General features: G+C 39.6%; 1 long non-coding RNA gene and 2 pseudogenes across 1 annotated transcript; 2 read left to right on the forward strand and 1 right to left on the reverse strand.

The window, feature by feature from the left end:
• Positions 1-11,262: 11,262 nt before the first annotated feature.
• On the forward strand, positions 11,263-14,384 carry LOC121790150 (annotated as a pseudogene).
• A 1,563-nt stretch (positions 14,385-15,947) lies between these two features.
• LOC121790151 lies at positions 15,948-16,368 on the reverse strand. Its single transcript, XR_006048224.1, has 3 exons — positions 16,202-16,368; positions 16,085-16,123; positions 15,948-16,014 (listed from the first exon to the last, which is right to left on the reverse strand). It is a non-coding gene; the product is annotated as an uncharacterized LOC121790151 (long non-coding RNA).
• Positions 16,369-17,425: 1,057 nt separating this feature from the next.
• Positions 17,426-22,857, forward strand: LOC121790149 (annotated as a pseudogene).
• Positions 22,858-23,545: the final 688 nt, after the last annotated feature.

A 23,545-nucleotide genomic window follows, 5' to 3' on the forward strand; every position in this document is an offset into this window, starting at 1 on the left:
TTTGATGAGAAAGTATGGCGTCCACCACAGACTGTCTACACCTTATCATCCTCAATCTAACGGCCAGGCGGAAATATCCAACAGAGAGATAAAGGCTATACTGGAAAAGACAGTTAATCCGTCTAGAAAAGACTGGAGTAAGAGGCTTGGAGACGCACTATGGGCTTACCGGACGACATACAAGATGCCTATTGGGATATCACCATAGAGGCTTGTGTTCGGCAAAATGTGTCACTTACCCGTGGGAGTAGAACACCGAGCATATTGGGCGGTCAAGGAGATAAACATGAGACCCGAATCTTGCGAGGAAGAGAGGAAATTGCAACTGCAGGAGTTGGAGGAGCTAAGGCTGGAGTCATATGAATCGGCAATGTGGTACAAAGAGAAAACAAGACTTTGGCATGACAAGAACCTGCGAGTCAAGGAATTGCAAGTTGGGCAGAAAGTTCTCCTATTCCAATCCCGGCTCAAGTTGATGCCTGGTAAGCTGAAGTCCAAATGGGTCGGACCATACACTGTTGTGAGTCTTCGTGCAAATGGAGCAGTAGAGATCCAGGGAAGTGCTCCAAACTCTACTCCATTTCTTGTCAATGGCCATAGGGTGAAGGTATTTAGGGATAATTCGGAGATGTGTGTAGTGGACGAAATGCCACTACGCGCACTCCCTGATATCGCCTAATCGGTCTGGGAAGTGAGTGTTCTTAGAGAATTTCCTAGGTCCAGCATCCAAGAAGTTTTAACATATCCTGACCTAGGGAATCTTGAGAACACTTGAACATAAAATGTAAATATTTAATCGTTTTCTTTAAAATCAAGAAAAACCCAAACAAATCAGAAAAAAAAATATAATCTTCCAAAAATATTTTCAAAATACTAGACTCCTTAAGGAATGTTTTTGATACTGTCATACCCTAGACCCGGGGATCTGGCGTTTCATTTTTTTAGTTTAATGTTTTTCTCTAAGTGTGATTTTGCAGAAGGAAGTTACTTGGGCAGGGAATTGAGAAGTAAAATTTTGGAGGGAATTGGCACCGGCTCGGATTTCAAAGGACACCTTTATGGGAGGCGTACAGTCGCTGGCGTCATGCCTGCAACCCACCTGCAAAAATCGTCCTCACCCATACTTATCGGATAATAACCGTGTTCTTTTATTTTTACTTACTTACTCTCTCTCTCTACATCCCAAATTCTCTCTAGGTTTTCTTTTCTAACCATAATCGAAGAAGTTTCCGTCCAAGTGTTTGTCAAAAAAAAAAAAAAATTTTTGCAGAATTCTCCATGGATAACAAGCAAAGTGCCGGGAACACCTCAGGATCCGCCGATTCAAGTGCGGCGGCGTTTATGGCAGACATGCTACAAAAATTTGGGGGACCAGAAAAGGCGATGGAGGCGTTTGCCATGTTCGCGGCTGTAATGGGGAAATCCGTACCAACCGCCTCAACATCCTCCGCACCACCACCAGAGACCGTTCAAGAAACCACCGCTGAGCCGGAGGCCGTCGCAGAACCCACTGCCGCCGTTTCAGAACCAACCGCTGCAGAAACTCGCGAAGACGAAGCAGATCTGGCCGCAGGGTTGGAGTTGTTGGCCGTAAGTGCACCCAGGTTAGGATCTGCCACTGAGGGGGAAACCCCTGTTTTAGAGGATAGAGTGGTTGGTGTTTCTGAGGGGGAAACCCCTGTTACTGATAGCCGTGTTGAGGGGGAAACCCCTGTTTTGGAGGAGTTTGTTGAGGGGGAAACCCCTGTTGATGGAGTTGAAATTCCAGAGGGCAACGGAGCCCTAGATGCTGAAAGAAATGTGGAGGGGGGAAACCCCAGAAGTGGTTGGGGGCGACGAAGCCCTAATTACTGAGGAAGATGTCAGAGAGGGGGAAACCCCTGAGAAGTCTGCGGGTACAGAAACCCACGTTGGAGAAGGTTTGGAGGGGATAGAGACCCCTGTTTATTTTTCAGGGGCAACCCCATTGTTGAACGAGGAAGGAGAAGCCCTCGGTGCTGAGAATGTCCAAGAACCCGTCGATGTCGGGTTGGATTTGATAGTGGATCTGACTGATGTCCCTGAAGGGACCGATTCACCGGTTAACGCAAGGGAAGTGCGGAGACAGGCTCGTCGGAGCCTGCTTGATGAGATAGATGAAACCGTCCAGCAGACGGAGGAATAAATGCTGGGTCCAGAAGCCACAGCACCTGAGCAGGCAGAATCTCCCAGACCGAGCAGAGGGGAGAGTGATGCAGAGGAACGCCGCCACGCGGCCGAGAAGAAAAGGAAGGGGAAACAAATTGCTCCTTCCAAGACCAAGAAGGCGAAAGGGAAATTCACTGAATCCCCACTTCCTCGACCTGCCAAGGTACCATACGCTGCAGAGCCCGAGGATTCTGTTGGGTCTAGTGACTCTGAAAAAGAACAAGAAGAGGAGCTCAACTTTGAGCCAACTGAGATCTGGATTACAAGAGAGCTCCTGGACGAGATGAGAAAGTTTGACGACCCGAAACGCACAACCATCCACAAGGAGAAGAGTGCCCAGGGCAAGTACGCTAAGTCTGGAAAAATGTACAGCTCATCGGAGCTCAAGCAGATCGCTTGCAATGATGAATTCCGAACTTATATCGACGCAATCGGCTTTGATTGGCTGCTCAAGCACAGCACCGCCGAAGTTCCAATCGACCTGGCAAGGGAATTCTTCTCCACCTTCCGATTTAAGTCCACCACCGATCTGGATGCTGACTCCATCAAATTCCGGCTCTTCAATGAAGAGCATGTGATGAGCATCCGTGAATGGACTCTACGGATGGGACTGCTTACGCGCACAGAGGATGATGAGGGTTTGTGGAGCGAGAGAATGATTGATCCGCCAAAGCTGACGCCGGGATTCAAGACGCAGAACGCATGGGAGTTTGTGGCTCACCCTAGGGTAGATCAGTTCAAAACCAGCTGGTCGAAGGCCCACCATATTGAGAACAGGGTCCTGCGATTCGCCCAGACCTTCATTAGCTACAACCTGATGGGCACAGCCAACAACGCTCTGACGACCCCCGACTTGTACTTCACTTGGTGCATGGCCAAGGGAGTACGTGTTCACTTGGGCTATTGGTTAGCCCAAGCCTGCCATCAAGTGACAGCCAACCCTTCCCGACATCTTTACACATGCCACCTTCTAGGGGCTTACCTGCAACGCAACGTTATTATGAAAATCCACAAGTCCTGCAGAGAAGTGAAGATGTGTCTACCCCCGGAGGTGTTCAACGTGGACTACTTTTTCAATAAGGGGCTGCTCATTACACAGGGAAGGGACGTGTGCTTTTATGAGGTTGGTCAGTCGGAGGCGCAGACGAAGCAGGAGCCTGAGATGGTGGAGGCGAAGGATACTGCTGACATGGAAGCCGGAGCCAGGATAGAAGTAGAAGAAGTAAGGAAAGAGGTTGGATGGATGAGGTCAGAGATGAAAATGGTTTTGGAGGGGATTGTGGCCCTACGGGGTAAAGGAAGGGACAGTGCTGAGGATGCAGAAGTCAGAAAGTTAGTTGAGGAAGTGAGAAACGAAGTAGAGAATGTGAGGAAGGAGGTAATCGGTGTACGAAAAGAAGTGACGGAGATACGGAGGGAAATGGGGAGAAGTAGAGAGGAGGTCGTAGCCCTGAAGGGGCGTATCACCGACCTAGTGGCAGAATCGTCAAGGCGTTCCGACAAGATGGCGGAGGCCGTCGCACTGATGATGAAGATGACGAAGTGGCTTCAAGCGAAGTTCCCCGAGACACCGATGGGACTTCCTGAACCTAGCGGCGGTTCCAAGACGCCGGGTCAAGGGAGTCTAGCTGTGCAGAAGCTGCCACAAGCCCAAAGGCCTCAGACCACCCCGTCTTCCTCCAGACCCGTGCTTTTGAAGAAAACAGTACCCCGACCCACAGAAGATCAGAAGGAGACGCCGGAGTCACCGGCAAGAAAGAAAGTTAAAATGACCCAACAGACAGTGCCACCCAAGTCTGGCTCCCGCAGGGGCCAGAACCCGAATTGAATTTCCCCCAGAACGAAGTAACTTTTACTTTTCTGTCTTTTACTTTTCGTTTTCTTTCGCTTATGTTTTTATGTGCCAGCATGCATCGTTCTGTATATATGTGTTATACCTTCCTACACTTAGCCCAATTTTTGGTCTAAGTGTGAGAAGGGGTTGTTTTGTTTTGGTTTTGTATGTTGCGCTTTCTCCCACTTAGCCCGATGTTCGGTCTAAGTGTGAGAAGTTTGTTTTGTTTTTGTGCTTTGTTTGCGTTTGTGTCTGTTGTCTGCTGTTCTTACTTCCTTTTCCCCCCTTCACTAGGATAGCTTGGGGACAAGCTTGAGTGAAGTGGGAGGGGGGGGAGTAAGTATGGTGTTTGTGTTCTTTTGGTTTTAAGAGTCTTTATGATGTGTGTTTCGCATGAGCTAGTGAGATAATAAGGCAGGTTTCCCTTAGTGAGAGCAATTGAAGAGAGAATGCATGTCAACTTTGACACCTTCTTCCTTAATAAACCAAAGGCGGTCTGAATGAAGTTGGGACGATGGAAAAAGCCTTAGATAACCCAGCTGTGCAGCCCTACTATAAGAGCGAGTTATAAGCCTAAACACTTTTTTGTGCTAACATGTAAATTGGGCTGCCACTTGATGCTTAGGGAGTAGAGTATGAAGGAGAAAAAAATGGGTTTCGGAGGTATAAGCTGGACGAAGTCCAGGAAAAGGTGGAATAAGCTGGACGAAGTCCAGGGGAGGAGTAAAAAAAAAAAATTGGAGGTATAAGCTGGACGAAGTCCAGGGGAAAAGGGGATATAATACAGAAAAAAATAAAAAAATAAATAAATATAATATTAGTATCCTCAAGGGCAGGAAGCAATTTCAACCTGACCCAGGAAAATCAATGGGAAAAAAAAGAGAAGTAAGAAGGGTAAAACTCTCATAACCCAACGCATCAGTGGCATAACTTTAGTTGGGGAGCGTTTTGATCCTAACATACCTGGTGAGGAATGAGTGATCGAGCGAACCTAACAGCTGGGGTGTCACTAGGCTATCTTGACGAACTGACGGACCGTTTAGGTAGAAGAGGGAAGGGGGAAGATTTGAAGACTGTAGACAATCGGATTGAACTTAAGCTTGTGGGGACGGTTGCCTAAAAGTCGAACCTGGTTCATGCTTGTTTGTGTTTTGATTCTTTGTGTTGTTTTCTTTTATAAGTCTATTTTTTTTATTTTGCCAGTTGTCTAGGTCTAGGAGTCTGTTTTTGTTTTTGTTTTTGTTTGTAGAGTCGTTCTTGGGGACCGTGCATTGAAATTCACCTTGTTTCTTTCTCTTGTCTTTCATACTTGAGGACAAGCATGGTTTAAGTGTGAGCAGTTTGATAAGGCTAATTTCATGCATCGGTTTCGTGAAATTACTGTGTCTAACGCATGTTTTAAGCCAGGTGTGTGAAGGTTTTCGCTAGATCCAGGAAAAGAAGAGGACGCTTGCATAGTCCTAGGAAACTGGCGAAAGAGCTGACATTATGAAAGAAGTTGCTTGACGGAGGAAGCCTCGGAGTTGAAGGGTAGAATAGGGATTTCTACGAAGACTCTAGAAGGCTATGTCCGCATCTATAAAAGGAAGAAGCATGCAAGCTGGAGTGACCTTCTCGGTGGAGGCCTCACGAATAGCCTGTTGCTCAGTTCACTTTTCACATACTTGGTTCTAATTCGCGGAGGATCTCGGGTTCGCGCTGGGGTTCACATTTAGCTTTCCGATAGTGTTTGAGGGTTGTAACACCGTCCTTCTTTGGGGCGAAGAAACAATTTATTTCTGTTTTTTTGTTTCTGCTGAATTCGCCGAGCTTCGCTGTTCGAAGCTCGGTCCTCTTTTGTTTCTGGATATTTCTCTACTTTTATGCAAGTTTCGTTTTCGCTTACGTCGATCGTGATGATTTCTGTCGATTGATTGTGTTTACTTGAATTCTGGAGTTGGATTGTTGGAGTTGGTTGTTTTCGTGGTTATTTTCTGGATTATTGCAGGTTAATGGTGAGATCTGGAAGAATGGAGTTTGTTTATAGATGAATCGGGGTTTTGTTTTGCTAATGTTGTGGAGTTGTTTGTGATTGTTGGAATTTGGAGTTGATCGGAGCAGATCTGTGAGAATCGGAATTATGGAGTTGATTTTGTTGGTTGTTGAGTTCGGATGGCTTGGATCCGGAGTGGATTAAGCGTCTGAAGTGATTCTGAGCTGGAGTGTTTTGATTCTATGCCTAGCTTACGTGTTTTCATTTCATTTCGCCTAGTTTATGTAGATCTGATGTATTTCCGATCCATAGCAAGTTTCCGGCGTCCAAATCTTTATATTCTGTTTGAATCTAGGTGTGTGCTCTGTTTTCTTCATCTGCGAGTTTAGTTTAGTTGCGAAGGTGCATGTCGTAGTTAGTTGGAGCATGGGTTGGTTATCTGCAGCTTTTTACCGTACTTGCTATTTCTGAAAATATGGTCCCCACTGTTATTTGCTTACTGTTTAGCTAGATTAGGTAGTCGTTTGCTTAGTCTAGGGAGTAATTGTGTCTTTCGGTATTGATGTCTGAATCCAGTAAGTTTTCTGTGTCCTAGGTCTAGCGTTTACATTTCTTGCCTAGATCTAGTGGTAGTTTAAATCTCAACCCCTTTGCGTGGCAGCAGCCGTTTGTTTCCATAGTCTCTTAGCACTACTTTGCGAATCCATCTCTGTGGGATCGACCCCCACTTCCCTATACTAATTCATAGTATTCGGGTTGAGGGATTTATTTTTGAAGGGGAGTCGAGTGTGTCCAACGACAAAAACACTGTAGTTCTCTTGAGTTCCTGGACCCAGTGATCCAGTGGATTTAAGGAGCGTTGTGTCTGGACCGAGCTTTGCATTAATTCTCATATGTGCACACTTGCTTACTCCTGAGTCTAGTCATTCGACATTAGAGTCGAGACGGACACCACTTCAGTAACTGGTACCTTAATCATCCAATCCCGACATGTTTTTGGATCTATTACATTATCCTTAACCCTTAACTTCCCATCGTGATTGAGAACCATAGCACTCAAATCACCGAAATTCGGTTTCTTCTTACAAACCAACATATGACGACTAAAAGTGGATGTTCCATTTTTCGTACCTTCATATTTCCATCTTTGAAGACAGTGATTGCACTTGACATTTTTTCCATTTTTTTCGGGTTCTTCAACCGTAAAGTTATTCCAAACTTCAGAAGTTTTTTGTTTCTTCTTGGAGTTGGAACTATTTGGAGTCTTCGTATTAATTGTTGGAGAAGAATCTTCCATCCTTAGCAATTACTCCCTCCGTCCCCGAATAAGAGTCGCTAATTTCTATTTTGGACCGTCCCCCATTAAGAGTCACTCTTCATTTTTACCATAAATGGTAGTAGGCCCCACATTCCACCAACTCACTCCACTCACATTTTATAATAAAACTAATATAAAAATGCGGGTCCCACATTCCACTAACTTTTTCAACCAACTTTTCTCTACATTTCTTAAAACTCGTGCCCGGTCAAATAGCGACTCCTATTAGGGGACGGAGGGAGTATAAATCTGCAACATAAAAATATAATTAGCATAAATTAATCACTAATCAAGTAATAATATAGAATCAATTCACCACATATATTTAGCACAAAACTATAACGTAATTAATAACTATACATTAACTAAAATGTCCAAAATATCATAAAGATGCAGTCAGTAACATATGTTTAGTAATAAAGTAACTACTGACCTATATTAAACAAAAAAAGGTTAGGGTTTATTGACTATTTAAATTCCTTTTGTCTAAATAGCATAAAGCTGAAATAATACCTAAACAAATAATGTATATAAACCATCTCATGATTCCCATATTAATTTTGTTCTCCAGTAGGCGATAGCTAAAAAATCTAAAATACTCCCATATTATATACACATACACATAAATTAATGAATCATAATGTATTTACTATATAAGCCATCTCAAGATTCTCATTTGCAGTAACTAAAAACCAAATACATATATATTACATACACAGATTACATATACATCCATTATCCATATACACATTATATTATGTAAATAAATTGATAGTACATCCTATTCTTAGTGACATATTACACACACGATGTTGACAACATAGCACAAAAAGTAATTTTTTAATTTTAAACAATGCAGACACTGGTACACATGTTGAATGATACACCTACTGACCTACACGCATAACAAATAGAGAAAGAGAGGGGAAGAGAGAGAAAGCACCTACTAAAGAGTAACAAATTGAGCCACCAAGTTGTGAATTCGACGGTGAAGAGTGGAAGGGAATAGTGAATACTGAATAATGTGTGAAAGTGAAACAATAGAAACGGTGATTTAAATACTAATCAATTGGAAGTAGAAGAGTCATCAACCGGAAGTGGTAGAGTCAGAAGATCATTAAAATTTAAAACTCACACATTTAATTTTTAGGGTTTTTGTGCATAGCCCGATGGGCTGGCCCGGCAGCCCGCCAGATCGATCGGGCTAGCCCGATTTCCTATCGATTTATAGAATTTTGGTCCTAACCCTGTAAATTTACCGGTCTATTCGGGCTAGCCCATCGGGTTCGGGCTAAATTAACATCCCTAGTTCTCATTGCTGAAAACTTAAAGTTTGTATTCACCAATTCATGTCCTCCATTTCATTGACAAAATTCTATAAAGAAAGTTCAAGAAGGCATTTCATGCATATACTTGACAAGTTCTTTGAGATAGAAGGCCAAACTACTTTATTTTAAGTAGTAAGACACGTCTTGGTTTATATTGATGAAAGAGGAATGTCCAATAAGGACGATGTCCAGATTTTATTGGAATATACACAAGAGTTAGAATGTTTAGAGGAATCTTCTGATTCAGTTACTCAAATAGGTTCTACACTCAGTTCATCATCAAATGTAATAGGAAGTGATTATATGAAGGTTGTTACTGAAAAGTTGGAAATCTTCAGCATTATATTCACTTAATTACTATTGGAGGAAGATAACATGATAGATGACCAATTCATTAAGGCTGCATCTTTTCTATGTCTTGTTCCAATCGAACAGAAGACTAGCAATGGAAAGACAGAAGAGTTGAATTGTCATCAATGTCTGCTGAAAGCAAGAAAGACAAGAAAAATAGGTGAAAAGCAAAGAGAAGATACATTGTAAGTCGGATTGACCTCTTCTAAGAAGGACAATGACTTAGATAAAAATGCAACTTCTAAAAGAGAGATCTAGATCAAGTTGGGCAGTTGTTGCAGTGTGAGCTATTTATTATGCTCAGTTTATTGTTTTGTTTGATGTGTATGATTTTGTTTTATTGGTACAGTTTAGTTTAGAAAGAATTCAGTTTCAGTTTCTAAACTTGTTTATGATTAAATGATGTTCGATGTCATTTTATAATGCGTGCATTATTAAGAAATGTGATTCGAATATCTATCATAGTACCATAGAAAAATAAATTATACATCGTGGTATCTAAACAATATAAATGCAACAAGATTGAGTTTCAAACAACAATTTAACTTCTTAAACAATGAATGATAAAGTATTTATGGCACTTAGACATAAGGCCAAGAAAGTACTTAATTATTGTTCAAACTGATTTTTGTCTAACTCAAGTGACGACAGAGATTTTAATAACTTGCTTGTTAAATAGCTTGAAAGTCAAGTAAGTCTGGTTGATGCACTTTAAGTTAGAATCCTTTGGTGGTTCAAGGGATTCAGAATACTTATAGAGATACAACATAGAAAGACTAGCAAGTCTCAATGGTCTACACCATAGGAGACGAGCAATGAGTTAAGATCAGTAGTGGGAGTTGAATCATAGTTGACTACTCCAAGCATTCTTCTAAAGAATGAGATAGTCATATAAGAAGATATCGAAGTCTCTCTAACACGAGTTCGATAAGTGAACAATTGTACTCAATAACACCTTATCATTGATGGGAACAACGAGTTATATCTTAAAAAAACTACCATAACATCAGTACCTTCTACAACACACGAGTTGTTGACTAGAGGCAAGTCTAGCCCAGCACATCTCAAGGTGTGGAGTTATTCCAACACATGTTTTGGAAAAGGTATCCAAGTAATTAGAGTTTTATAGTGAGGTATGTTTTAAGGTTATCCCAAATGATAGAAATGGTATAAGTTCTATATTCTTCAAAACTAGAATGTATTTGTTTACACGAATACTAGATTCTTGGATGAAGATTATGAGAAGAATTACAAGCCTAACAAGCATGATAACTCTCAAGATAAGTGAGAGATATCGATTTTTCCATCTTAACTAAGAATTCATACAATTAGAAACATATGCACTAAGAAAATCAACTTATGTACCTGAGATTGTGAGGCCATGTTGTAGTGTGAGCGTTCCTTGCGAACATAACAAGTTTATGGGTCTAAGAGAGTCTTTAGACTCAAGTCTTAGATCAACCTGAACCTAATCCCTATAACTACAAGGACGCATTGGCTCATTCAGATAATTGTTTTTAAAAAGATGATAGATTCTGAATAATAATCTAAGATAGACAAGAATGTTTGCAAGACTTGCGATACTACCCATAGACTATTTCAGCCAGTGGGAGCTAGTGGATCTGCAAGTGTAAACATGGATCTCAAAAGGCTAGAATAATGGCAAAGGGTTATACCCAGAGAGAATTATATTCTCGCCTGCCATTTTTGCCTAAGTCGATCTGTATATTGTCTATTGTAGCCTACATAAATTAGGATGTACATTATGATTATCAAGACAGTTCTCTTTAGTAGATGTCTTGAGGAGATCATCTGTATAGAACATCTTAATGGTTATATAATGAAGGGCAAGAAACAGGTAATTTGGAAGCTTATGTAGATCATTTATGATATTAGGAAAGCATCTAAATCATAGAACATGTGTTTCATCCACGTTGTCAAATCTTTTGAATTTGACCAGTGCCCTTAACAGAGCTACAAGTACAAGAAAGTTGAAAGTGCACTATAGGATGGGTACTCGTGATACATTTTGTGTGTTTGATAAACTCTCTATATCTCATAAGAGAATGCATTCTAGTTAGCCTCATAAGATGCACTTTCTAATTTTGGAAAATTTTTTTATGTAAAACTCATTTTCCACTAATAATAATTTAATTATTTTTTTATCTCTCGTTTATTTTATCAGTTATGCATTAAAATTGTGCTCAATAAAAAATACAAAATTCTTATTGGAAGGAGAAAGTAGTACTATTATAATTGTTGTTTTTCTTGGAAACGACAAAGGATAAGGTTTGAGAGATTTATTTGATTATTTTTCTTCGTCCCCCGAAACTTGGAGCAGTATTAAAACTTGTGTAATTATCAGCGTGGAGTATTAAATGGGAGTGATGCAGTGACTCTAATTTTCTAAAAAGTCAAATATTTCTTCTTCTTTTCTAGCTGCAGTTTATAATTTGTGGGTGCTTCTGTTTCAATTTCTTTAGGGTTTATTGTTTTCATTTTCTGTTTGAGATTGTACACAAATTTTCTTATATTTCGTGAAATGGGCAATTCTTGATTTTCTGGGATGTTTTAATTCTGGGCAGTTCTTGCTGAGGCAACTGTAAGAAATCAAAGTTGTAAGTTTCCATGATTATATATGTACTTATTCAATGACTGCAAGTTGTATATTGTTTCATATCTCGCTAAATATAAGGAAAGATTACATTTTTATATGGTCATGATTACTTTTGACATGTTTATTCATCTTGCACTATAGGGGTGTTTATTCTGTGTTATGATTATTAGAATTCAATTGCCATAACAAGAAGAATTAAGAAGAATCAATTGTGGTAGGTACAATGTTGTCTGTACCCGAAGATACAGATACTGATAGCACCATAAGCTATAGATTTAGTAAATTGGAGATTGAAAATGAGCTTTCTGATGGCTCAAGTGATGATGGTGGCGGCAGTTATTGGCCTAGTCGAAAGCGTGATTCTTTCGATCAAGATATAGCTCAGCTAACGAAGCTTCAGTCGAGGCCAAATGAGCATTTCAGCTGCGTCTCACCCGGGAAACGTGAGTGTCCTGTATCGACTTTGAAGATGTTGGCAGGTCGAGAAGCTAATCTCTCGGGAAGAGGAAGGTTCTCGTTACTAGATTGTCGCCACGTTTTAAGTAGATATCTTCCGGTTAATGGTCCTTGGATTGTAGACCAGATGTCTACAAGGGCTTATGTGTCTCAGTTTTCCGCTGACGGTTCCCTGCTTATCGCTGCTTTTCAGGTATTGTCACCACTTTCGAAATGCATGAGGCGAGTTTGTAGTGTATATCAGAGTTGTTTTAAACTTGTTATATAAGATAAGAACTGGTCTCAATTGACTGGATTATACGTGTTATGTTACGTATGATGCTTGTCTTATTTCTTGATCGAAGATCTTCGTATGGTTTTTTGTCGAACAGGGTAGTCAGATTAGAATCTATGATGTTGAAAGGGAGTGGAAAGTTCGGAAGAACATTTTGGCCAGAAGCCTAAGGTGGACCATCACTGATACTTCCCTTTCTCCTGATCAACGATGCCTTGTGAGTTCTCCATGTTACAACGATGATTATTGGTTTGATGTTTATAACGTTCATAAATGATAATCTCTGAATTGTTGGTCTTAATCTTGTTGTGTTCCGGATTGGAACTTTTTTTTGCAGGTCTACGCTAGCATGTCACCCGTCATCCAGATTGTTGATGCTGGATCTTCTATGTCTGAATCTCTTGCTAACATCACCGTAAGAAACACTATTTTCTTGCATGTCAAGTTTTTAGTTATCGAACAGGCTGGGACCTATCCATTTCTTTTCTCCCCCCGATGGGTTTGGAAACGACTTCTGTTTGCTTTGAGGTGGATTTTTGTAGATATGTTGCTTGCTGTGGCTTCTGTATCGTGCAGGAAGTCCACGACGGTTTGGATCTCTCTTCTCGGGATGATGGGGGATACTCTTTCGGAATCTTTTCTCTGCAATTCTCAACTGCTGGCCAAGATGTTGTGGCTGGATGCAGCAATGGGCATATACACGTTTGTGACCTCAACACGAAAAAAGTCTCTCTTTGAATATCTGCCCACACGGTTTGTACTTTCCCTCTGAATTCATTTTTACTCTAATGGCTATTGGAATTTGTTTTTCCTGTGAGATTAACAATTATCTTTCTTCTTTTTCTCATTACTTGTTGATGTTGATGCTTTTGCCATGCTTGCAGTCTGATGTCAACAGTGTATGTTTCGTTGACGAGAGTGGCTATCTCATCTGTTCTGGCAGCGACGACAGCTTCTGCAAGGTAATTCCTAACGAGCTTGCCAACCTTATGAGAGGTTTTACCACAGAAACTAAGTAATGAAGCTTTATTTGCTCACACATTTGTTTTGAGTAAAGGAGCCATCGATTTTGTTCTAGGTCTGGGACAGACGTTGCTTTGCAGGAAGCGGCAAGCCAGCTGGGGTGCTAATGGGCCATCTCGAGGGGATTACCTTCACTCATAGCCGCAGAGATGGCCGTTATTTGATATCCAACAGCAAAGATCAATCTATCAAACTGTGGGATCTACGAAAAATGTCTCCCAAGGGGAGTCTGTTTTAGTGGTTAGATTTGCTACCATCTTTCAATTCTTGTTTGGGATGGTGAGCTTCTCTTCTCTGTCTTTTTCTTGTATGTTTGTTGTTTCAGCTATCGAGGATACAGGAACTACGAATGGGATTACAGATGGATGAACTACCCTCAACGACCAAAAGATTTCAAGCATCCACACGATCAATCTGTAGCTACGTATAAAGGCCATTCAGTCCTGCGCACACTCATCCATTGTTATTTCTCGCCACAATACAGGTAAACGCCTGCCTAATCCATATGCTTTGTTCATTTTAACATTGGCTAACGCGCTTGGTGTGTTCTTGGCAGCATGGGGCAGAAGTACATCTACACGGGATCACACGATTCCTGCATCTACATTTATGATTTGGTACGTATTCTATTTATTCGATTCCATCTTACTATTGTGATATACGGTTGAGCTGCATAACATAGAAAATTAATCCAAGATTGCAATCGCGCTTGTTGAATGAGGACAGGTGAGTGGCGCGCAAGTGGCCAAGTTGCAACACCATGGATCTACGGTGAGGGATTGTAGTTGGCACCCGACCTACCCGGTGTTGGTTAGCTCTTCATGGGATGGTGCAGTGGTGAAGTGGGAGTTCCCTGGAAATGGAGAGTCAACAATCAGCAACACCAAATAATATGATGATGCAAATTCAATAATTTGTTGTATATAGCAGATTTAAATCATCATACAGTAGTACTGAAAATGATGCAAAGTAGTAATTTCATCACATCATATACTTTCCAAATCAAATTTCTTCTTGCTTCTTAGTTGATTGCAAACAAGTTCCCATCCCGTGGACGAGTCTTTCAAATCGTTTTCGAGCAGGTTTTTTTCACTTCATCATGAGGCATATTCCAATCGAAACACTTGAATTTGGACGTCGTTTACCCAAAAAAACAAAGCTAAGAAATAAGGGATATCACATTATTTTCTACTACTATTGTAAATATATAAATGACTGGAACAACAAATTAAATCGTTGAGTGAGCATTACATGGCCCAACTCAACAAAAAGAAATGAATGAAAAAAACGCCAGAAAGCAACTGATGCATCCGTCGCCTTCCTCCTAAACGGCTTCCACCAATTATAGAAGGGCACGGGAGCATCCATGCCCTTGAGAGTGACGCACTGTGTCTGTCTCGAGAACACATGGATGCCCTAGTTGTAAACTGGTAATACGAAGGTAGAGAGAGAGAGAGAGACGAGTGGAACAACACAAATACAGAGAAAGAGTTGAACCAATTCATACTGAACAAGATTAGTAAAAGAAGCATATAATGAGCTTCTTCAACTATTACCATGATCACAAAAGAAGTCAGTTTTTTTTTACATAACTAGCACCCATCATATTTTTGGTACAGTTTTCCTTATCTCAAGCCCTTCATCTATCTATATATTCCTCCATAAGCCATGCACCGTCACATTGGAAAATCTGGTGCTCGAAAATGGAGTCAATAATGTGGCTCATTTCATTTTCATTCTTTCAAGTCCTTTTTCGTGTTTATTTCCCGCTATCATCGCCAAAATATACAATAGAACTGATTGTATGCATTCAATTCAGATGCTTTTTCTGATCTTTTGAAGCCTCCCAAATATTTGATTTTGAACTACTTCTCTAAAAGATGATCTCCGAGCAGGATTAGCATCCATCATCGTCTGAAGATTAAGCCAAAAAATGTGCAATGAAACAACTTGGTATAAAACTGTGGTTTAAATGAGAATGTCTTTTTTGTGTTATGAATAATTTCTAATTTAATGCTTGTTACGAATAATTTCGCATCATTTGATCTACCCCACCAAGGACATTCATCGACCAATGACGAGGACATGTCTTTTGGAGTCATGCGCGACTTTCGTATAATGGCCATAACTCTCTCATACGGACTCCGATGGGGGCGTGCAAGATACTCACGCGAATCCCTTTTGAAGACGAAGACAATGGTTTTGGAGGATTCCAGAGAGACGCATGTGTGTCATGCGTTTTACCGTAAGACGCATGTGCGTCGTGCATCGTTCAATTAAAATAAAAAAATATTGAAAGACGCATTAAGGTCATGCGTCTTACACTAAAACGCATCACGGTCATGCGTTTCATTAACGGGCAACGCATGAGGGTCATGCGTCTGTCCCAAAGCTGGAATTTAATTAACCCCCTAAAACTAAAAAAGAATTAACCCGTGATATTGGGGATTTTGAATCAGAAAAAAGCCCTAATTGGGAGGAAATGCGATTTTTTTTCTTTCATTTGCCTTTGTGTACATAAATCATCAAACATAGTAAAAGGCGCAACATGTCTTCAATGCCAACATCAGAGATTAGAGCACTAACCGAGTTTCAGGCGGTTGCTCCGAACAGTCTTAACTTTTCTCCGGCGATTTGGGGCATTCAATAGTTTCCTTCAACACAACACGGCACTACGATATTAGCACCTTAAAACTCGAAACCAACAAATTGACAAAATTATACCTTGCTCCGATCCACGCAGGAGTAATATAATCAGGGGTACTGCAAAGAAGAAAATAAAATTGAATCAAGAAGAGAGCTAGAGAGGAAGAGCAGATAGGGATGGAAGAGAATAAAAACCAGAAGAAATCCTGGCTAAGGATGAAATCTTTTTCGGGATCGAAATCGAGAGGCATGGAGCTGCTTCGGAATCGAGAAGGTTCTGGAAGCGGCAGGGATTAAGCGAGACTTGATCGAGGTGCCTTTCACCATTCGATTTGTTGCTGCGTTCGGAGCTTTTCTACTCATCAACTCTCTCTTCGATCAGATTTCGGGTTACTGTTAAAAAAGAGGGCGAAATAAATTCAAATTCGCGCGCGTTCGGATTAATACTCCTATATAAAAATACGCCGCCGAAGATTATTTTAAATTAAAAATAATATGAATCGAACCACAAATCCAATTTTTGAAGGAAAAGATATCCAATTCAATCTGTAACAAAATTAATAACTACTCCTACTAGTATTTCGATTTGATTCAGTGTACTTTGATTATTCAGATTACAAATATTTTGTCGACCTCTAGATCCAAGTTCTCTACTTGGTTAAATTATATTAAACCTATTACACATAAACTTACCTAGTATGATGGGTATGATAGATACGGACCTACACTTTTAGCTTATTTTATAGTATTTTATTATTTAATTGTTATGATTTATTTACTTTCTTGTTTTCCTAGCTTATAGAAAAAAAATTTATACCACACACACTTAGGCCTTCTATTTTATTTTAATCTCAATATGGAATCAGAAACAAGAGAGTATTATGCATTCCATACTAAAAAGTTTAACTTGGACAGGTCCGTTGTTGGAAGTGACGGGTACAAGACAATGTTGCTTGTCTCATCCTGATAAGTGATGTTTAGGGGGAATACTTCAGTGTTGCTAAGCTTTAAATCTAGCACGGCTATCAATGGGGGTTTAGTGACTCTTCATTCACATGCCAACATCTTGATTACCCTTCTTTATCTTAATTTGTTTCGTGCAATTTTCCTATCCCAGAATTCCCATGTTATTCGGCATCTCCCTACTTTAACTGTTGGTAAAAGCGAGCGATGTGGCTTGTGGGTCATAGATCCAGCAGTCAGTAAGTTGTTGTGTAGTCTGCACATTGAAACTGAGGTATGTTGTGATTGTCAATGTGGTACGTAGCTAGGGATTCCAACTATCATGGTTACTGATTCTATGCTCATTTCCCAATTCATAGAGAGGGGTTTCGGAAACAGTGCTTGAAATCATTGGGAAAAAAGGATATGTTCAAGTTAATGGAAAGGCTTACGTTGAAAAATCCATCATCTCTATAAATGGAGGTGATGAGATTATCTTTAGCTCAAAAACTAAACAGGCTTACGTATCCTATTGTCTGTGGTGTTCTAATAGTAGTTTCTTCATCATATTGTTTATGGTGGTTGGTAGAAATACATTATTATACCTGTTTATTTCCTTGACATATTACTAGATTTTCCAACTCCTTACCAACACTGGTGAATCGACAACTAGCGTGCACCCTTCAGTAAGTAGCTTAGAAGCTCATGGTGGATCCAAAAATGGATTGCATATTGAGGCTAGATCAGGTGCCGTTGCGTCAACTCTGGCCCCCCTCTCACATCCTACTGATGAATTGTCTCTTATTCCACCACCACCATCTCGGAAACAAGGGTCTGAAATTCCATCAGTGCCTTCTGCTTGCGAAGTGTCAGACAATTGTATCATTGATACCAGTATGGAAGATGCTTTTTCCTGTAAAGACGATGTTTCTGCAGCAGTTATTGAGAATACTGGTGCTTCATCTTCTGGTATTGCCAACAATAACCTGTTTTACATTTTTAGCAGGCCCATCAGCTTCTGAGTTTAATAAGAAACACAGAGATCAAATAAAGGGCTTATGGAAATGTTTAATAGATGTGAAAGATCTGGATGTTTCGTTCGAGAAATTTCCTTATTATCTAAGGTACTTGCTTATTGTGTACCACTGATAAACTCTCTACCCTTTTTAATAAATAGGATAGATTATGCATTTTCTATGCTGGCTTCATATTTGAATGCTCATTTTCGTTAACAGTGAGACCACCAAGAATGTCCTTGTAGCTTCGTCATACATACATTTGAAGTGTCCGAACATGGTGGAGCTTATTTCAGAACTCCCTGCGGTGTGCCCAAGAATTTTGTTGTCAGGTCCAGAAGGTAATATACCTCCATACTCAAATATTTAAGTACGTTTTTTACTACTTTATTGGCTGATCTTGACCATCGCATTACGTGTTTTCTTCGCAGGTTCAGAAATGTATAAGGAAACATTGACTAGGGCACTTGCTAATTTTTTTGGTGTGAGACTCCTTATAGTCAACAAGATTATGTTATCTGGTGTAAGTTTCCACTTTAAATGTTAAGAAACTTAAATAGTGTCTGTTTTCTTTAATCAGTTAGTTCTATTGCTCGTTTGTGCAATTATATTTTCTGATTTTTGATTTAAAAATTTGTTTAGGGGGGATTAACTAAGGAAGTTGAATCCCCAAAAGAAAGTTCAGAGCCTGAGAGAGCTACTGTGTTTGCTAAGCGAACAACTGCTGATGTAGACCTTACGAAACTAGCTTCGAGTGTGGATGCTGCTATAGCCTCTTCTGCGCAGTCTAAGGACGAAGCGTCTACTGCTACGTCAAAGAACTACGCTTTCAGAAAAGGTATAATTAGCCTTTTATGCTTGTTTGTCTAAATTTAGGTTTCAGATTTTTTATGTTAAGTGGTTAAAAGTGGAATTTGGCAGGTGATAGAGTAAAGTTTGTTGGCACTTCAGTAGCATTTGGCATTTCTCCCGGTCAATTTCCAATTAGGTAAATCATTTGTTGTTCAAATTTACCGATGATGTTTATCTGATAAATGTTTCTTTCTCTTGTACTCTCGATATAACCTGTCACTTTATTGGATGTTGGTGGCATGAAATTGCACAAGTTAAACATATATTTGCTAAATCGCCCGTTTTGATGTCACCTTGTGTTTGGATATACATGCTGTTAGATCATCTAAAAAATTATGAGAATGTGGGGTTGATGAGCTGTACCAATTGCTTGTATGATTGTATCAATGTGTTGTGGGTTGTCCTTATTTCTAAGTCCGATAACATAAGATTTTGTGCAGGAGTCCATTATATGGTTCCAGAGGCAAGGTGGTTCTTGTATTTGAAGGTAATGGCTATTCTAAAATTGGGGTTAGATTCAATAGAGCAGTTCCCGAAGGTAATGACCTCGGGGGCCTTTGCGAAGGAGATCATGGTTTTTTTTGTTCCGGTAAGAGTTTGCTTAACTTGTTTCCTTGTCTTATTTAACTTCTATACCTAGAATATGTCCAGTTATAATTGTGATTATTTTTCTCCATGTGCAGCTGGCTCAATAAGTCTTGAAAGTTCAAATGACGATGACATTGATGAGCTTGTCATAAATGATCTCTTTGAGGTAAACTTTGTTGCTATGTGAAATTTGAAGTATTTATCACACTAGAATCCATTCTTTTATGTTGCATGATTGTGGTTTTTAATAGTGATATTTTACATGTAATGATTCTGTAGGTTGCTTCCATGGAAAGTAAAAAGGGTTCATTAATTTTGTTTTTCAAAGACATCGAGAAATTGGTGATTAGGGATTTGATGGCATTTACAGCCTTTAAAATGAAGCTCGAAGCTTTGCCAGAAAATGTTGTTGCCATAGCTTCACATACTCGGATGGACACCCCAAAGGAAAAAGTATGTGATGATCTTTAATTTAATATTTCTACATAACAACACACACACTGATACTTTTGTTTATATAATTTTGTGAGTTGTGACACTGTAATTCACGTTTTGGATCCAGCCTCCACCTCTCTTGCTTCTCGCAAAGTTAAACCAAACAGGATTCTTGGACATGCATTCTGTAGGGGTACGAGTTAACTGCAATTATATATTCTGTGTTCTAAATTTGTGTTCACTTTTGATTAGTTACATGGATTTTGTCATTGATGTGTATGAAAACAGTCTTGGCATGCATTTCTCCTTTATTGAGATGTTCATTAAGATCGATTTGAATGGTTATTGGTGTACTTCGTCATTTCTAGCATACTTGCAAGTTATGCAGTTGGTTGACATGGTCATGAAAATGACGACATTGGGGCATATACAACTTCTCTTCGTAAGACAGCATTTTATTTTTTGATAGGATAAGTGTAAATTGCAAGACAAAACAAAGAGGCCCCAAAAAGTATGAAGCAGCTCAGTCGTCTTTTCCCAAACAAAGTGACAGTACAGATTCCTCAGGTAATCATAGTTTTTGGCTTCCATATGACATGCTACTTTGATTATTTGAAGAGAAAGAAGTACTAATTGCTGCTAAAATATGACAGGATGAAGAAATACTGGAGGACTGGAAACAAATGCTAGATCGAGATGCCAAGACAATGAAATCACAGGAAAATATTGCCCTTATCCGCTCGGTTAGTCTTGCTGGTCCATCACCCCTTCTGAAGTATCTGTCTCTGGATTTTGTTGCAAATTGCAGTATTGATATTTGGACAAACTTCTTGTATCATTTTTTGGCCTAATATTTTGTCTCTCTTTGTCAATATATTTCAGGTTTTAAGTCGGTTTAGATATGTTTGCCCTGATTTGGAAACATTGTGCATTAACGATCAAGCTTTGTCCGGTGAAAGTCAGTCATACAATTTCACTTCTTATCTCTAAATTTCACGATCTTCAATTGGATAATCCTTGATACTTGTTCTAATGGTGACAGATGTTGAAAGAGCTATCGGATGGGCTTTGACTCATCGCTTCATGTACTACACTCTACCAAAAGTCACAGATACATCAATTGTCATTCAAAGTGCAAGGTAAATAAATATGTCTGCTATCATGTTACCACTGATAGGAGCCTGAGAATTGAGTACTTGGTTTCGGATGAGAGTCCCGACACTATTCTTTCTTCACTATATTGCAGTATCAAATATGGGCTCGACATTCTACGTGGCACCGAAGACGGAAACCAGAGTTTAAAAAAATCTCTCAAGGTAAAGTGTGTGGAGTTTTGATCTTTGTGTTTGCTGTAAAATGAACTGTTCCACTGGACTGTTTTACTTAATTTGGTACATGGAAATAACTTTTAAAGTTTTAGGACGTGGCTACTGAGAATGAATTCGAGAAAAGGCTCCTTGCTGAGGTCATTCCACCCGGTGACATTGGTGTTAGTTTCGACCACATTGGAGCATTGGAGAATGTGAAGGAAACTTTGAATGAATTAGTGATGCTACCTCTGCAAAGGCAAGAACTGTTCAACAAAGGACAACTTAGAAAAGTAAATGCTTTTTGTGCTCAAAGCATATCAGAAAATCGAGCATTTCTTTTCATTTGTCATGAATTCGATACCTTCTTGTACTAATTGTGTCGTTTGCAGCCTTGTAAGGGAGTATTGCTCTTCGGGCCTCCTGGCACGGGTAAAACAATGCTTGCAAAAGCTGTTGCAACAGAAGCAGGTGCAAACTTCATCAACATATCTACGTCTAGCATTACCTCAAAGGTGGGGTTTTTGCTAGCCTTGAACATTTCTTAGTCATTCTCATCTGTTTATCCCTATCTGTGGTTGATTGTAATTATTTTGCACTCAGTGGTTTGGTGAAGGGGAGAAATACGTGAAAGCAGTCTTCACTTTGGCCAGCAAAATATCGCCCAGTGTTATATTTATTGATGAGGTCAGTCTAATCATCTGTTAGTTTTTGTTGTTGTGATATCATTTATTATGGTCTTCTCGATAAAGATTTTATATATGTCGCCACAGGTTGACAGTATGTTAAGGAAACGGGAAAGCCAAGGAGAAAATGAGGCAATGCGTAAAATAAAAAATGAATTTATGGTTAACTGGGACGGCTTGCGTACAAAGGATAAGGAACGAGTGCTGCAACAAACAGGCCTTTTGATCTCGATGAGGCAGTAATAAGGAGGCTTCCCAGAAGGTGTTATCATTGCCCTTTCGAACAGATTTTTCAATTATCTAAACAAGAAGCATTCCTCGTCAGTTCTCTTGATCTATTTATAATTCGACCAGGTTGATGGTCAGTCTGCCCGATGCTCAAAATAGGGACAAAATCTTAAAGGTGATATTAGCCACAGAAGAGCTAGGTCCAGATGTGGATCTCGAAGCAGTAGCTCAAATGACCGAGGGGTATTCGGGAAGTGATCTAAAGGTTTGATCGTTTTTTCTCATATTCTGCATGAGTTCTAAATAGTTGGTTTTGGCTTGTAATCTCGTCTGATCCATTCCTTCTTTGCGAAACATGTCTGTATCTTAGAATCTTTGTGTGGTAGCTTCATATTACCCGATAAGACAACTTTTGGAGAAAGAGAAGCAGGTACATTCACATGATTGAAGCTTTCTTCTCATCTTATGTCATATTGGTTTTCACTTACCGTGCAATATTATAGGAAAAGCTTTGGCACTGGCCGAGAACAGACCATTGCCTTCACTGCACAGTTCAGACGTTCGAAGCCTGACTATGGATGACTTCAAAAAAGCACATGCACAGGTGCATATACTTGCCCTAAAGATCTGTTCTCCTTAACATTTTCTTTGTGGAAGTATGGAAAGATACATAATCTTGTTTTCTTGCCTTCAAGTCATTGCCCTAAAATAAGAATATGACATTTGTGAGTCGGATTGAAATGTAGGTATGTGCAAGTGTTTCATCGGATATAGAGGGCGATTGGTTTTATGATTGAATAAATAAACATAACTCTTGCACCTTTTGGTTTGTTTCCTTTTCCATTCCATTTTCAGCTTGATTTTATCTACTGAAATCAGAAGTCAATAAGAAAAAGCAAAACCCAAAATGATCAGAAGGCAATCGATTAGGTGTTAGGGTTACAAACTTCCTACTTAGGTTCCCAAAAACAAAAACATTTATTTTAGATATTTAATTATTCTCTTTAACAATCAAGAAGTATATTTTTGGTTAAGTGAATCAAAACATCTAAATCGTGGAGTAGTATGTTATAACAAGATACAACCATTTAACTTCGATATATCATACACATGTTTACATATTTTTGATATCTATGCCATAGAGAAATTCAAAACAGAAATGGAATACCAAGTGATATGCAGAAGAAAAAAACAAAACTGAAAACATCATTCTCAGCCCATGAAATACCAAATAAGAACATCATAACCCCAAAGTGTAATTAACTCAAACCCATTAACAAATTTATAAGCAAACAAAGTTAGTGAGTTCGTCTTGTCTTATTGCGCTTATACCTAATGAACTTTGAGTCAGAATTTCATGTGTGGTTTGATCGACTACAAGTTTTTTGTTTCCATAACTTGCTCGTGATCTTACTGAATCTACACAAGGTCATCTATGTTAGCCAATTCTATTTCATAGATGAACCATTTCTCATAAAATTCCCT

Source organism: Salvia splendens, unplaced genomic scaffold (assembly GCF_004379255.2).
Source record: "Salvia splendens isolate huo1 unplaced genomic scaffold, SspV2 ctg423, whole genome shotgun sequence".
Classification (NCBI taxonomy): domain Eukaryota; kingdom Viridiplantae; phylum Streptophyta; class Magnoliopsida; order Lamiales; family Lamiaceae; genus Salvia; species Salvia splendens.